Below are 17,245 nucleotides of genomic sequence, written 5' to 3' on the forward strand. Positions count from 1 at the left end.
TTATTGATCTGCTATTGATTTGTTCATTCTGCCTCTCAAAGATTGCACTAACGCTCAGCACACATTCATTCTGCGCTCTTCGCTGAGCGCTTACACCAGGGTGTAGAGAAATATGTATAAGTATATATTGCATCAGTGTGCTGGACTGAGAGAGGGGAGATAGATTAACCCTTGCAGGTGCAACCCCAAGTGCGGAGAAGCAGGTACGTGACAAATTGGTGGCAGAGCGGTGGGATAGAATTATTTCTATTAGAGCATTAGTGCATGGTTTAAGCAATTTTTCCCTGTACTAAAGAATTGGTATCCTTGCAAGGAGAGCACCAGTTCTACAAGGTTCAACTCAGTGCTTACTTAGACATACTTGCAAACAGTTTCCCTTCCCTGTTTTTCTTTTCTATCTTTTTTTTTACAAAGGCTGTTCATCGATATGGCAGCCCAGTACAAGAAGCAGAGCAAAGAGGCTCTGACCGACCTCTGTGAGCAGAGAATAGAGACGGCTGACAAATCCAAGGAACTGCTGATACGCGCCTTGGTCGAGCAGGACATAGAGCAAAGTACTGGAACGTCTGGGCAAGGAGGGAGTCCACCTCAGAGAGACTGAGCAATGCCAGCTCTTGCACCAGAGATACCTGATGGAAGTGCCAGCATTGCCAGTGCTGAGGAGCCTATGGACTTTACTTTACAAATGGCCTTACAACAGCTGGGAACAAGTGATCCCAATCTGCGCCTGCAGCTTATTCTACAGTACCAAGAGGCTGCTGCTGCAGAATGCCGGAAAGAGAGAGCTTTCAAGCTTCAGATGGCTCAAGTAGAGTGGGGTATCAGTTCTCAGCTAACCCCCTCCCAGGACATAAATCCAAGGAGACACGTCTGAAAAACTTCCCTGTGATGGAGAAGGATACAGACTTAGATACTTTCCTTCGGGGCTTTGAAAAAACCTCCAGGCAATACCATCTACCCCGTGAGCAGTGGGCGCAGTATCTAACCCCAGAGTGGAGAGGCAAAGCCCTGGAAGTTTTTGCTGACCACCCACGAGAGCTAAATGGGAACTATGAGGCCATAAAAGAGGCCCTGATCAGGAAATACTACCTAACACCAGAAGTGTATTGGAGAAAGTTCCGCAACCTACAACATGGATCAACTGACAGATATGCGGATGTTGTGAGCACCTTGAGGACCACGTTCCACCAATGGATCAGGGGAATTTCTGTTAATAGTTTTGAGGACTTAACGGATGTTATGGTCAAGGATCAATTTCTTCACATGTGCCCCACGGATGTACGACAATTTGTGTTTGATCGGGAGCCACAAACTGCGGATCAGGCTGCAAAGATTGCGGACTGCTATGTGGCAAACAGGATGCCTGAGGTGCGGAAGCCATTGGGATTCAGCTGGAAGGGAGGTAAGCCAAACGGGGACCCTTCTCCCTCTGCCGGCCGATCACCAGTGCTGTCCAAGCCTACCTCCTATGGGATCCTGGGGACTAGACATTCTCTAGGTGATGCACGACGGTGCTTCTCCTGCAACAAAGTGGGACATGTTAGCGCTGTCTGCCCTGATAGGGAGTGTAAGGGATTCACTCGCTCAGGTGCGTTGGAGGAAACAGGAGGCATGTTCTCTTTAAAAGTTCACAGGTTTATTTGCACCATAAACCATACAGCAAAATAGAAAACAAATGGCCTTCAGCGCAGGAAAGGAAAATACGAATGTCCAGTCCTTCAGGCTCAGTCCTGTGGAGGCTTTCTCCTCCACACACATAGACTCCTGTCTGTAGTGTCCCGCCTGGACACAGGGATCTCTGTCCACCATCACAGACTCCCACACTCCCTCTGGAGGCTAGCATTAGGCTTTCTTTAATAGGTCTAACCACACCCAGAACCCATCACATGATCAGACATGTGGTTGTGACCTCACCATAGGTCCTGACACAAACATAGACAGGCATGGTTATGCCCCTTACCCAGGGGTGAGGTATATGGGTAGCCAGACCCTCCCATCTCTCATAGCTACCCGTAACCCGGACCCAAATATACTAAGCAACTCCTTATTGCTTTATGTGCAAACAGAAAACACTCCGGGTTACATCACAGCGACAAGCCTTCTCTGTGATACCTACCTCCCGTCGATTAGACACCCTTTAGCCATGCTACATACCTCCCCCCTCTGCCTAAAGCCGTGGGGCTTGGCACTTGTCCTTAACCGACTAGAGACCCCTCTCAGTCGTCCCTGACAGTCAAACCGTCTGTCTAAGTCAGGGCCTGTCATTGAACCCTTTCGTCGGCATTCGTCACCTCGTCTGCTACAGGATCTCCTGCTGAGGTCACTTAACCCTGAGCTAACTGAGGCACCACTGCTTCTACCTGTTTCATCAGGCCACCTTCTCCCATGGTCTTTATTGCCTGAAGAGCAGTTCTTCCCTGTATCTCTATATCATCTGTTAGCTTGGGGACTTTGAATCTTTAGAGAACCTCTTCGTCTCTTTATACCGCAAGTTGAAGGTGGTGGCAATCTGTTTGCCAATTCCCGCAGCTCTATATTGACCTGCTCCCTCTCATGTCTTAGCTGCTCAACTTCTATTAGGTAACTTATGCGATACCCCAGGAGCAACCGGATATTTTCAAGACTCTCCATGGATCCGACAACAAGGAACGGAACCATCTTATCTTCACCCACGACCTGGGCCTCGTCATCACCCAGAACTCTCAGTCTCTTCACACCGGACCTATTCACCATCTCCTGCATCACTCGGCCAAGCCTCCCGATGACTTTTCCCACCAAATTTCTGGGTACCAGAATGATGTCTTCCACCAAGCCAAGCCGATTTTGAGCTTCTCTCGCTAGCTCCAAACGTCGAGCAGCTTTCTCATTCTTCAACGTGATCATTTGTTTTGTGCGGAGGCATTGTAGATGCATCTCTCTCAGGACAGCCACCCGCTTCACTGTGACTTCTCTAGATGAAAGTATGACCAGTTGATGAGTCTCAGGCGCCCAGTGCACACTACATGCCTCTACTGCCTTTCTAAATGCCTCATGCACACCTTCACCGGAACAGGCTTCTTGCACCTCTTCAGGTACATCAATCATGGTCTTGAAGAGCAGGGTCTCACTCTCTTCAAAGACAGACGGCTCCCTTTTTGCCTCTGACCTTTCCACCAAGACGTCTGTCACGACCGGGTGACTCTTGTTCCGCTTTAAGCACGAACTCCTCCTCAGTCTTTTCTTCCACTTGAGCCTTCGCCAAAATGGGCATTGGCAACTCCTCTGCCAGGCAGCGACGTTCCTCCTCTCTCTGGAGAAGCTCCTGCTGATGTTTTTCTTGAGCCATTCTGAGCACGTCCATATCTTTCACTATGGCCCTATTCATGGCCTGACACGCTGATAGGTGACCTCTGAGTTCAACGACCTCCTTCTCTAGGTTACCTACTTTGTGCTCAGTTGCTTGCCTCAGGACCCTTTCTCGTTCGACTGTTTCTCTAAGCAGCTCTATGTTATGGTCCTGCTCTCTTTTGGCCAGCACATGCAGATTTTCAGAAGGGCTCTCTTGCCCACCCAGACTCTGCCTCTTCAGAGTTCCAGCTGTTTCTGCATCCAGCTCTATGGTCTCTCCTGGGCTCTCTGTCTGTTTACTCTTAGGTAACTCTTGACTTTTAGTAACTTCAGAGATCTCCATCTCTCCAGCATCAGGTACTTCATCATACTGAGCCACTTCACTCTTTCCAGGCATTGTAGATGTGGGTCTACTACAGATTTGTTCTAACCCCAGCCCGTCACTAACTATCTCAGTGTTAGGGTTTGTCAGAGATAAAGTGACCTCCTCATCAAGGACAGTAACCTGATCTGTACCTGACCCTGTCTCTTCCTCATCATCTCTCTTCTCAGAGGGTATAACCTGTCCCGCCTTTTTGCGTCCCCCGTGACGAGATGAAGATTTGTGACTTTTACTCTGCTCCTCCTTACTGTACTCTTTTCCCTTTGCGCTTGAGTCACAGTCTGAACAGGAGTCACCCCCTCTCACTCCGTCATCCTGGAACAGCAAGTCCCCACTTAAACAGGTGTCAGACCCACACTTTCTTCCAGTCACCCGGAACTCTGGACTGTCGACCTTAGGTGTCGCTATCTCCTTTTCATTCATTACACCACTCAGAATCTCTACAGCCGCCTGTTGTAGTGGGGATCCCTTAGGGTCATTCTGTCTCTGTTCCAAGCAATCAGACACTCCCCTTTCCTCCCACAAGTCCCAAAACCTTTCAAAGTCCTGGCCAATTACAACAGGGAATGGCGTCTGAGACTACAGGTACATCATGGCTGGCAATAACAGTGGGCGTCTCAATGATTACCCTGGACACCGGATAATCCCTAGCGACCCCATGAACGCAGTGGGCTTCCATCTTCCTTCCGGGAATCAGATAGACAGGGATTGTGGCGCTCACCAGCGTCACCAGGCTCCCTGAGTCCAGTCACGCATACTCCATTGACTTCTACAGAACAGCTCTGTGTCATTTTGTCAGATGCAAAGTCAGTACAACATTCTGAACATGCGCTGTTCAAACACTGAACTCGGCAACAGTCCATCAGCGCATTCGCTGCCGCCCCTTTTTTGGACTCCACCCCCTTTTGGGTTACCGCCCCCTTGTGGACTATTTTCTCCTTTAGGGCCACCACCCCCTTTAGGGACTCCACCCCCTTTTGGGCAACTACCCCCTTTTGGGCCGCCGCCCCTTTTTTGGGATGCCCGGCCCCTTTTTGGCCAACCATACTTATTTGGGGTCACCGCTCCGTTTTGGGACTCAACCCCACTTTTAGGGACACCACCCCACTCTGGGGTACACCCTGTGGACTTCCCACAGTACTCTCAGGCCTCAGTTCGCCCAGCTCACCAATGTGACTCTGGCCCTTTAAGAGTCTGCACACATTAAACCAGCAATGTCTCTTGATTTTTTTTAATTTTTTTTTTACTATGTCACTTCACCAGCTCCTGCTGGTATCGCCACAGCTCCCGCTGCAGTCACACACAACTGGCACCTCCGGCTGCCGACCACAAGCCGCCGCTGCCACTGCAGCTCCAGCCGCTGCGGAACCTCCCACTGCAACCGCGGCCACACTCCACAAGGCTCTACCGCAGACTTCGTGGACCCGCCGATCCACAGCAACCTTCGTAACCCCGCCGAGTTACAGCTAGACGCCTTCAGTCTTCGTGGCCCCGCCGAACCACAGCAAACACCTGCACATGTGCTTTATAGAAAAAAAACCACAGTCTTTCACTGACCCCGGTCAGAACACCACAGACTCCGGTCTGTTACGCACCCGGCTTTACACACAGCCCAAACATAGTTTTTCCACTGACCCCGGTCAGTACAATGCACGGTTTTCAGACCGTCACCCGTTGGCAACTTCACGGGTTCCTGGACACCCCTCGGCCTCAGAGAAGCCCAGACACACTGTCTCTGTTTTCTTCCACTCTGACCCCGGTCAGTACACACAGACACCTGTCCATTACCTGTTGGTGCCGGCCACACAGGTTCCCGGATCCCTCTCCTCCTCAGAGGTATCCCAAAACAGCAGTTTCTCACTGACCCCGATCAGTCTTTACTCACGGTTGTCAATACCGTCCAATTTTCTGGCTCAGACCAGCCATCGCTGCAACACGTGCTCCTGGATCTTTGCCCGCATTCTCCACCAATTGTAAGGGATTCACTCGCTCAGGTGCGTTGGAGGAAACAGGAGGCACGTTCTCTTTAAAAGTTCACAGGTTTATTTGCACCATAAACCATACAGCAAAATAGAAAACAAATGGCCTTCAGCGCAGGAAAGGAAAATACGAATGTCCAGTCCTTCAGGCTCAGTCCTGTGGAGGCTTTCTCCTCCACACACACAGACTTCTGTCTGTAGTGTCCCGCCTGGACACAGGGATCTCTGTCCACCATCACAGACTCCCACACTCCCTCTGGAGGCTAGCATTAGGCTTTCTTTAATAGGTCTAACCACACCCAGAACCCATCACATGATCAGACATGTGGTTGTGACCTCACCACAGGTCCTGACACAAACATAGACAGGCATGGTTATGCCCCTTACCCAGGGGTGAGGTATATGGGTAGCCAGACCCTCCCATCTCTCATAGCTACCCGTAACCCGGACCCAAATATACTAAGCAACTCCTTATTGCTTTATGTGCAAACAGAAAACACTCCGGGTTACATCACAGCGACAAGCCTTCGCTGTGGTACCTACCTCCCGTTGATTAGACACCCTTTAGCCATGCTACAGGAGAAATGCCCAACTACAACCACAAAGCCATCTGTGTTCCCACCGTCTGTCCTCTTTGTGGCCGACTGATGCGAGCACTAATGAGAACTGTCAACCTGTCACTGTTGGCAATAAAGTCACCATTGGTCTCAGACACACTGGGGCAGAGGTGACTCTGGTGCGTCCAGCAATGGTAACCCCTGCCGATATCATACCAGGAAAGAGTATGTCTATAACCAGGATTGGTGGGGTCAGCCCTGCCGTGCCCATGGCCCGTGTGTACCTGGACTGGGGAGCAGGGAAAGGACTGAGAGAAGTGGGAGTATCAGAGGCTATTCCCACCAATGTGTTGCTAGGCACAGACCTAGGGAGGATGGTGTCCCTCTATATTTCTCCCTTGCAAGTAAATGCTACAGAGAAGATGGAAGCAAGTGACCCACCTGAGATCCCATGCGAGGGAAAATGTACCAATGCACAGGACTGTATGTATGTTGCAGCTGTGACCCGGAGTCAGGCTGCGGCTCAGACTCAACCCCAGAGATTCAAGGATGAGTCTTCAACAGAACTGCCAGAACAGGTGGCCCATACTGTGGCCCCAGAGCCTCCTCACATAGCAGACAGAACATGAAGACTCAGCTTCCGACCAGGGCCTGGCATTCACACTAGGCCAGGGGCTGCAGACTGATGGTCAGAGCTTCCAGGAGGCCCTGCGGACAGATGTCAGTCTGGAGAAGCTCTAATGTCTTTCAGACCGACCCACTGCTGCTTCTGACAAAGAGAGAGTATACTGGGACAAGGGCAGACTGTATAAAAAGACTCTCCCCACGGATACTACAGAACCTTGGGACTGTGAAAAGCGGCTGGTCGTCCCTTATCTATTTAGGGAACAATTATTGAGAATTGCTCATGAAATTCCTCTGGCTGGACACCTTGGAATACAAAAGACTAAAGCTCACCTGACACATAACTTCTATTGGCCCAAGATATTGCCAATTACTGTCTATCGTGTAGTTTGTCAGAGAGTTGGAAAGTCCGGGAATATACAGAAAGCCCCATTGATACCACTGCCTTTGATCGATGAGCCTTTCCAGCGAGTGGCTGTGGATATCATAGGGCCACTTGCAATACCTAGCAGCTCTGGAAAAAAGTACATCCTCACAGTGGTGGACTATGCTACACGATACCCGGAAGCTGTGGCACTGTCCTCCATCGAAGCAGACAAAGTGGCAGATGCTTTACTGACTGTTTTCTCTCATGTGGGTTTCCCCAGGTAAATGTTAACCGATCAGGGGACCCAATTCATGTACAGTGTGATGGAAAGCCTCTGTGAGAAAATACAAGTGCAGCATTTTGTGGCCAGCGCTTATCATCCCCAAACCAACAGACTCTGCAAGCGTTTTAACGGGACATTAAAACAAATGCTGAAAATGCTGGTGGAGACTGAAGGGAGAGACTGGGAGCTGTCAGGACTCTGAACATTTTGATTACCTTTTGTGCATGACTGCCCTTTTCCAAGATGGCGTCTTTGGTCTCATGTACACTGTGTCTTCCTGCTATATAACTCCACCCCAGCCTTTAGTCTGTGCTAGAGTATTCTGCTTTGCATCCACCTCCTGACCCTGGCGACTCCCTGGCTTTGCAACTGCACCTGCACCTGCTCCTGTGAACCTATGTGGAGATCCTGCTACTCAGCTCTGAGTTTCTGCTGCATACATCGGTTTCCAGTAATCCTACTCCATCTGGCTACTTGTGTTTGTTTCCATCTGCATTTGCTGGACATGTAAGCTGTTTCAGCTCTGCTTAAACCTGAGATCATCACCCAGGCCTTCCTGGTTGAGCTAAGACATTGCTTGAACTGTCTTATAAGCATATCTATCTGTGTTTGGACTAAACAAGGACTTATTCATGTCAAGTTTCCTCAAGTACAACTGTGCTTCATAGACTTTCTGCTTGATTGCTTTTTTCCTCTAACATTCCTATAGACTGTTAAGCTGCATTTTATATTTACACCAAGTGTTGTGGACTTTAGCTTTGCTATGCACCTGTTTGAATCACCGTGTGATAATATAGACTTTACCACTTATAAAACTGTGTCCTGTAGTTGTCTTGTTCCACGCAAAGAGTCTCCTGAGTTATCCCCTATAATCATTACAGGATACTCTAGCCTCAAAAGAGGAGACTGCTGGAACAATGACTGCAGAAAGCAGACTAGAGCAGGTGTTTTCCGTAATTAGATCACTGCAGAAAGATGTGGAAGGTCTGCAAAAGAAGTTTGGAAGCTTTGAACACAATCAACAAGTGTTTGGACAAACTTTGCAGGACTTAAGCACCCGAATGGCAGTCCAGGAAAACAAACTTACTGGCATGGAGTCCCAGTATGGACAGGCTTTTCAGGACATAAGCACACAAGTAGCGGCACAAGCCACGTTACCCTCTGGGCAACCGCCACCAGCTAGCCCACCTAAGTTGCCCCCATTCAGATTTAATGGTGATTGCGACAAATTTCGTGGCTTTGAGAATCAATGTATGCCATATTTTGATGTGCATGCTAACCGTTTTCCTAATAATAGATCCAAAGTATTGTGTGTAATAATGCTGCTGACCGCACAAGCGCTCGGCTGGGCGAATCCGATGATTGAGTCTCGTGACCCATGGTTAAATAATTTGGATGATTTTTTGGCCGCTATGGCATTAATGTTTGATGACCCTAATCGCCGTGCAACCGCTGAATCTGCTTTACTGTCTTTACGCCAGGCTAAATGTTCTGTTATTGAGTATGCTACTGAATTCAGGAGATTAGCGGTAGATACTATATGGGTCAGTTATGCACAATTACCTATTTTTAAAAGGGGTCTGTCTAGCATTGTAAAGGATGAAATAGCTCGCTCTGAATCACCACAAGAGCTAGAAACATTTATACAGCATTGTGTGCGCATTGACATGCGCCTTACTGAGCATAGGCAGGAGAAGTTTGCTGTATATAACCGTATTTCTAACTTTTCCCTTCCTTCCAAAGAGCCTACAGGTAAAACATCTCGGGAGGTGGAGGAGGTGCCCATGCAAATTGATTCTGTTCAGAGGCGCGAGAGTAATGAGCACCGGGAGCATCGCCTTCGAGAAAGTCTATGTTTCTACTGCGGCCAGTCTGACCACTTTCTAATCAACTGCCCCAAGCAGCCTAACAAGGTGCTAGCAGCAGTAGGGGAGTATGACAACTATGATGATGAATCCGACATCTCTGAATGTAGCCTGCCTTTAAATGCTGTATTCCATTCATTTTCTATGACTTCACCCCCCAAACAGCTTAAGGAAAAGAACTCTCACTGTTCTCTCCCTATTAAGATCCTGTGTTCAGGACAATGGATTTCCAGTGCAGCTATGATTGACTCTGGTGCAGGTGGCAATTTTATGGATATCGCATTTGCCAAGGAGCATGGTATTAAAATTCAGCAAAGAGCCTCTCCAATTACCATGGAAACAGTGGATGGGTTACATTTATTCTCTGGGCCTGTGGATCAAGAGACCGCACCCCTTGAGATTTTGTTGGAGCCTAATCATCAAGAGCAACTCTCTTTCTTGTTAATTTCTTCTGCTCATTTTCCTGTGATTTTAGGCATCCCTTGGCTGCGTTCTCAGAATCCAACTATCAACTGGAAGACCAAGGAGATTATCTTTCCAACAAGGAGCAACTCAGCGTTAACAGAAGCTGTCCCCAAGTCCACAGCTACGGAACCACATGTACAGGTATTTACTTTACCTTCAGCATATAAAGAGTTCTCTGACATCGTGACAAGAAGAATGCAGATCAGCTTCTTCCACACAGGCATTATGACTGTCCTATTGAGTTGCTTCCTGGGGCAGCTATTCCTTTTGGCAACGTATATCCTTTGGCGGCACCTGAGCTTCAAGCCTTAAAGGAGTATATTGATGAAAATCTGGCCAAAGGCTTCATACGTCCTTCTTCCTCACCAGCAGGGGCACCTATATTTTTTGTAAAGAAAAAGGATGGGTCCCTGAGACCCTGTGTGGACTATTGAGAGCTCAATAAGGTAACCATACGGAATCGTTACCCTTTGCCTCTGATTCCCGAATTACTGGAAAGAGTCCGCCATGCTAAGGTGTTCTCTAAATTGGATCTTCGTGGGGCTTATAATTTGGTGCGTATTCATCCAGGGGATGAGTGAAAGACAGCATTCAGATGCCGGTATGGACACTTTGAATATCTCGTGATGCCCTTCGGGCTTTGTAATGCCCCTGCAACGTTTCAACACCTTGCTAATGACATTTTCAGAGATTTGTTGGACCAGTTTGTGGTGATCTATTTGGACAATATTCTAATCTTTTCTGACTCTCTACAGGAACATGAAGAACATGTCAAAGCTGTTTTAAGACGTCTGAAAGAGAACCATCTGTATATCAAGCCGGAGAAATGCGAGTTCCATCGTTCTGAGATACAGTTCTTAGGTTATACCATCTCTCCCCAGGGGCTGAACATGGAATCTGGTAAGATTCAGGCTATCCTTGACTGGCCGGTACCCAAGAACGTTAAGGAGGTGCAACGTTTTATTGGTTTTGCAAATTTCTACAGACCTTTTATTCGAAATTTTTCTGATATTGTCCGTCCCATGACTTCCTTGACAAAGAAGGAAAAGCCCTTTAAGTGGTTATCACAGGCTCAAGAAGCTTTTGACCGGCTTAAGATCTGTTTCACGTCAGCACCGTTGTTGATACACCCAGATCCAACACTTTCTTTCATTGTGGAGGTGGACGCTTCTGATAATGCCTTGGGGGTTATTCTCTCCCAAAGAACTGGAGAGAAGGGTCTGCTACATCCTTGTGCTTTCTTTTCCCGTAGACTAACCTCAGGAGAGAAGAAATACGATGTGGGAGACAAGGAATTGCTGGCTATTATTGCGGCTTTCAAGGAATGGAGGCATCATCTGCAAGGAGCTGCACAACAGATCGTAGTGCTTACTGACCATCGCAATTTAGAGTTCCTCAGATCCGCTAGATGTCTTTCTCCTCGTCAGATTCGTTGGAATTTATTTTTAAATCAATTTAATTTTGTTATCTCGTACCATCCAGGTTCTCGTAATGGGAAGGCTGATGCTTTATCCTGAATCCATGCTGCGGATTCCATACCTGGAGCCCCGTCCAAGACCATTCTATCTGATGCCAATTTCATCGGAGTTATCCACGATCAGGACTTATGGAAGAAGTGCAGGGAGGCTTATGATGGTGATGTATTTCTGGCCAACCCACCTGTTGATATTAATCTTGTCTTTAAGGGTGGCATGTGGTTCAGAGATCGACGTATCTACGTCCCTGTGGCCGGCCGTCTGCAGATCCTCAAGTTGGTACATGACTCCAAGTTGGCTGGTCATAGGGGGGTACAGAAGACACAAGAGTTCCTAAGCCGATTTTTCTGGTGGCCAACTTGCCTGAAGGATACTAAGAACTATGTTCTCACTTGTGAGGCATGTGCTCGTTACAAGACTCCTCGTGTGGCACCTATGGGTCTCCTGCAACCATTACCTGTTCCGTCCCGCCCTTGGGGGTCTATATCAATGGACTTTATTGTGGAGCTGCCTACATCGGGGGGCATGAATACGATCATGGTGGTAGTTGATCGCCTGACTAAAGCTGTTCATTTTGTTCCATGCACCGGCCTCCCCTCAGCTAAGGATACAGTGAACTTGGTTATTCATAATGTCTTCCGGCTGCATGGGGTTCCGGATGAGATCATCTCTGACCGTGGAGTACAGTTCACTTCAAGATTCTGGAAGGGGTTTTGCTCTGCACTCAATATTAATGTCTGTCTCTCTTCCGCTTACCATCCCCAGACAAATGGTCAGACTGAGCGTACCAACCAGACGTTGGAACAATATCTCAGATGCTATGTTAACCATCTCCAAGATGATTGGTTGGAGTTACTGCCGTTAGCCAAATTTTCATACTACAATTCTCAGAGCGCCTCCTGTCATGATTCTCAATGGCTAGAGAACATAGCCCAGCATATATAAGAACTAGCTCTTGGAAGATGGAATCTAAACTGACCATGAACTAAACCTGCCGCACAATTAACAGTGGCCGGGTAGCGTGCCTACGTTTTATCCCTAGACGCCCAGCGCCAGCCGGAGGACTAACTAATCCTAGCAGAGGAAAATACAGTCCTGGCTCACCTCTAGAGAAATTTCCCCAAAAGGCAGACAGAGGCCCCCACATATATTGGCGGTGATTTTAGATGAAATGACAAACGTAGTATGAAAATAGGTTTAGCAAAATCGAGGTCCGCTTACTAGATAGCAGGAAGACAGAAAGGGCACTTTCATGGTCAGATGAAAACCCTATCAAAACACCATCCAGAAATTACTTTAAGACTCTAGTATTAACTCATAACACCAGAGTGGCAATTTCAGATCACAAGAGCTTTCCAGACACAGTAACGAAACAGCAGCTGTGAACTGGAACAAAATGCAAAAACAAACAAGGACGAAAGTCCAACTTAGCTGGGAGTTGTCTAGTAGCAGGAACATGCAAAGAAAGGCTTCTGATTACATTGTTGACCGGCATGAAACTGACAGAGGAGCAAGGTTATATAGAGACTCCCACATCCTGATGGGAACAGGTGAACAGAGAGGATGATGAACACAAGTTCAATTCCACCAGTGGCCACCGGGGGAGCCCAGAATCCAATTTCACAACAGTACCCCCCCCTCAAGGAGGGGGCACCGAACCCTCACCAGAACCACCAGGGCGATCAGGATGAGCCCTATGAAAGGCACGGACAAGATCGGAGGCATGAACATCAGAGGCAGTGACCCAAGAATTATCCTCCTGACCGTATCCCTTCCATTTGACCAGATACTGGAGTTTCCGTCTGGAAACACGGGAGTCTAAGATCTTTTCCACAATGTACTCCAACTCACCCTCAACCAACACCGGAGCAGGAGGCTCAACGGAAGGCACAACCGGTACCTCATACCTGCGCAATAATGACCGATGAAAAACATTATGAATAGAAAAAGATGCAGGGAGGTCCAAACGGAAGGACACAGGGTTAAGAATCTCCAATATCTTGTACGGGCCGATGAACCGAGGCTTAAACTTAGGAGAAGAAACCCTCATAGGGACAAAACGAGAAGACAACCACACCAAGTCCCCAACACAAAGCCGAGGACCAACACGACGACGGCGGTTGGCAAAAAGCTGAGTCTTCTCCTGGGACAACTTCAAATTGTCCACTACCTGCCCCCAAATCTGATGCAACCTCTCCACCACAGCATCCACTCCAGGACAATCCGAAGATTCCACCTGACCGGAGGAAAATCGAGGATGAAACCCCGAATTACAGAAAAACGGGGACACCAAGGTGGCAGAGCTGGCCCGATTATTGAGGGCGAACTCTGCCAATGGCAAAAAAGCAACCCAATCATCCTGATCCGCAGACACAAAACACCTCAAATATGTCTCCAAGGTCTGATTAGTCCGCTCGGTCTGGCCATTAGTCTGAGGATGGAAAGCAGACGAAAAAGACAAATCTATGCCCATCCTAGCACAGAATGCCCGCCAAAATCTAGACACGAATTGGGTCCCTCTGTCAGAAACGATATTCTCCGGAATACCATGCAAACGAACAACATTTTGAAAAAACAGAGGAACCAACTCGGAAGAAGAAGGCAACTTAGGCAAGGGAACCAAATGGACCATCTTAGAGAAACGGTCACACACCACCCAGATGACAGACATCTTCTGAGAAACAGGCAGATCCGAAATAAAATCCATCGAGATGTGCGTCCAAGGCCTCTTCGGAATAGGCAAGGGCAACAACAATCCACTAGCCCGAGAACAACAAGGCTTGGCCCGAGCACAAACGTCACAAGACTGCACAAAGCCTCGCACATCTCGTGACAGGGAAGGCCACCAGAAGGACCTTGCCACCAAATCCCTGGTACCAAAGATTCCAGGATGACCTGCCAACGCAGAAGAATGAACCTCAGAGATGACTCTACTGGTCCAATCATCAGGAACAAACAGTCTACCAGGTGGGCAACGATCCGGTCTATCCGCCTGAAACTCCTGCAAGGCCCGCCGCAGGTCTGGAGAAACGGCAGACAATATCACTCCATCCTTAAGGATACCTGTGGGCTCAGAATTACCAGGGGAGTCAGGCTCAAAACTCCTAGAAAGGGCATCCGCCTTAACATTCTTAGAACCCGGTAGGTATGACACCACAAAATTAAACCGAGAGAAAAACAACGACCAGCGCGCCTGTCTAGGATTCAGGCGCCTGGCAGACTCAAGGTAAATTAAATTTTTGTGGTCAGTCAATACCACCACCTGATGTCTGGCCCCCTCAAGCCAGTGACGCCACTCCTCAAAAGCCCACTTCATGGCCAAAAGCTCCCGATTCCCAATATCATAATTCCGCTCGGCGGGCGAAAATTTACGGGAAAAAAAAGCACAAGGTCTCATCACGGGGCAGTCGGAACTTCTCTGCGACAACACCGCCCCAGCTCCGATTTCAGAAGCGTCGACCTCAACCTGAAAAGGAAGAGCAACATCAGGCTGACGCAACACAGGGGTGGAAGAAAAGCGGCGCTTAAGCTCCCGAAAGGCCTCCACAGCATCAGGGGACCAATCAGCAACATCAGCACCCTTCTTAGTCAAATCACTCAATGGTTTAACAACATCAGAAAAACCAGCAATAAATCGACGATAAAAGTTAGCAAAGCCCAAAAATTTCTGAAGACTCTTAAGAGAAGAGGGTTGCGTCCAATCACAAATAGCCTGAACCTTGACAGGATCCATCTCGATGGAAGAGGGGGAAAAAATGTATCCCAAGAAAGAAATCTTTTGAACCCCAAAAACGCACTTAGAACCCTTCACACACAAGGAATTAGACCGCAAAACCTGAAAAATCCTCCTGACCTGCTGGACATGAGAGTCCCAGTCATCCGAAAAAATCAGAATATCATCCAGATACACAATCATAAATTTATCCAAATAATCGCGGAAAATGTCATGCATAAAGGACTGGAAGACTGAAGGGGCATTTGAAAGACCAAAAGGCATCACCAAATACTCAAAGTGGCCCTCGGGCGTATTAAATGCGGTTTTCCACTCATCCCCCTGCTTGATTCGCACCAAATTATACGCCCCACGGAGATCAATCTTAGAGAACCACTTGGCCCCCTTTATACGAGCAAACAAATCAGTCAGCAGTGGTAACGGATATTGATATTTAACCGTGATTTTATTCAAAAGCCGATAATCAATACACGGCCTCAAAGAGCCATCTTTCTTAGACACAAAGAAAAAACCGGCTCCTAAGGGAGATGACGAAGGACGAATATGTCCCTTTTCCAAGGACTCCTTTATATATTCTCGCATAGCAGCGTGTTCAGGCATAGACAGATTAAATAAACGACCCTTAGGGTATTTACTACCCGGAATCAAATCTATGGCACAATCGCACTCCCGGTGCGGAGGTAGTGAACCAAGCTTGGGTTCTTCAAAAACGTCACGATAGTCAGACAAGAATTCAGGAATCTCAGAGGGAATAGATGATGAAATGGAAACCAAAGGTACGTCCCCATGAGTCCCTTTACATCCCCAGCTTAACACAGACATAGCTTTCCAGTCGAGGACTGGGTTATGAGATTGCAGCCATGGCAATCCTAGCACCAAAACATCATGTAGATTATACAGCACCAGAAAGCGAATAATCTCCTGGTGATCCGGATTAATACGCATAGTTACTTGTGTCCAGTATTGTGGTTTATTACTAGCCAATGGGGTGGAGTCAATCCCCTTCAGAGGTATAGGAGCTTCCAAAGGCTCCAAATCATACCCACAGCGTTTGGCAAAGGACCAATCCATAAGACTCAAAGCGGCGCCAGAGTCGACATAGGCGTCCGCGGTAATAGATGATAAAGAACAAATCAGGGTCACAGATAGAATAAACTTAGACTGTAAAGTGCTAATTGAAACAGACTTGTCAAGCTTCTTAGTACGCTTAGAGCATGCTGATATAACATGAGTTGAATCACCACAATAGAAGCACAACCCATTTTTTCGTCTAAAATTCTGCCGCTCGCTTCTGGACAGAATTCTATCACATTGCATATTTTCTGGCGTCTTCTCAGTAGACACCGCCAAATGGTGCACAGGTTTGCGCTCCCACAGACGCCTATCGATCTGAATAGCCATTGTCATGGACTCATTCAGACCCGCAGGCACAGGGAACCCCACCATAACATCCTTAATGGCATCAGAGAGACCTTCTCTGAAAATCGCCGCCAGGGCGCACTCATTCCACTGAGTAAGCACAGACCATTTACGGAATTTTTGGCAGTATATTTCAGCTTCATCTTGCCCCTGAGATAGGGACATCAAAGCTTTTTCCGCCTGAAGCTCTAAATGAGGTTCCTCATAAAGCAACCCCAAGGCCAGAAAAAACGCATCCACATTGAGCAACGCAGGATCCCCTGGTGTCAATGCAAAAGCCCAATCTTGAGGGTCGCCCCGGAGCAAGGAAATTACAATCCTGACCTGCTGTGCAGGATCTCCGGCAGAGCGAGACTTCAGGGACAAAAACAATTTGCAATTATTTTTAAAATTTTGAAAGCAAGATCTATTCCCTGAAAAAAATTCAGGCAAGGGAATTCTAGGTTCAGACATAGGTGCATGAACAAAAAAATCTTGCAAATTTTGTACCTTCGTGGCGAGATTATTCAAACCTGTAGCTACACTCTGAAGATCCATTTCAAACAGGTGAACACAGAGCCATTCAAGGATTAGAAGGAGAGAAAGAGAGGAAGGCTGCAGTATAGGCAGACTAGCAAGTGATTAAATTATGAGCACACTCAGAACTAGAGAAAAAAAAAAAAAAAAAATTTTCAGCAGACTTCTTTTTTCTCTCCTTTCTCAGCCAATAATTTAACCCTTTTTGGCCGGTCAAACTGTCATGATTCTCAATGGCTAGAGAACATAGCCC

The sequence above is a fragment of the Ranitomeya variabilis genome, chromosome 1 (assembly GCF_051348905.1).
Source record: "Ranitomeya variabilis isolate aRanVar5 chromosome 1, aRanVar5.hap1, whole genome shotgun sequence".
NCBI lineage: Eukaryota > Metazoa > Chordata > Amphibia > Anura > Dendrobatidae > Ranitomeya > Ranitomeya variabilis.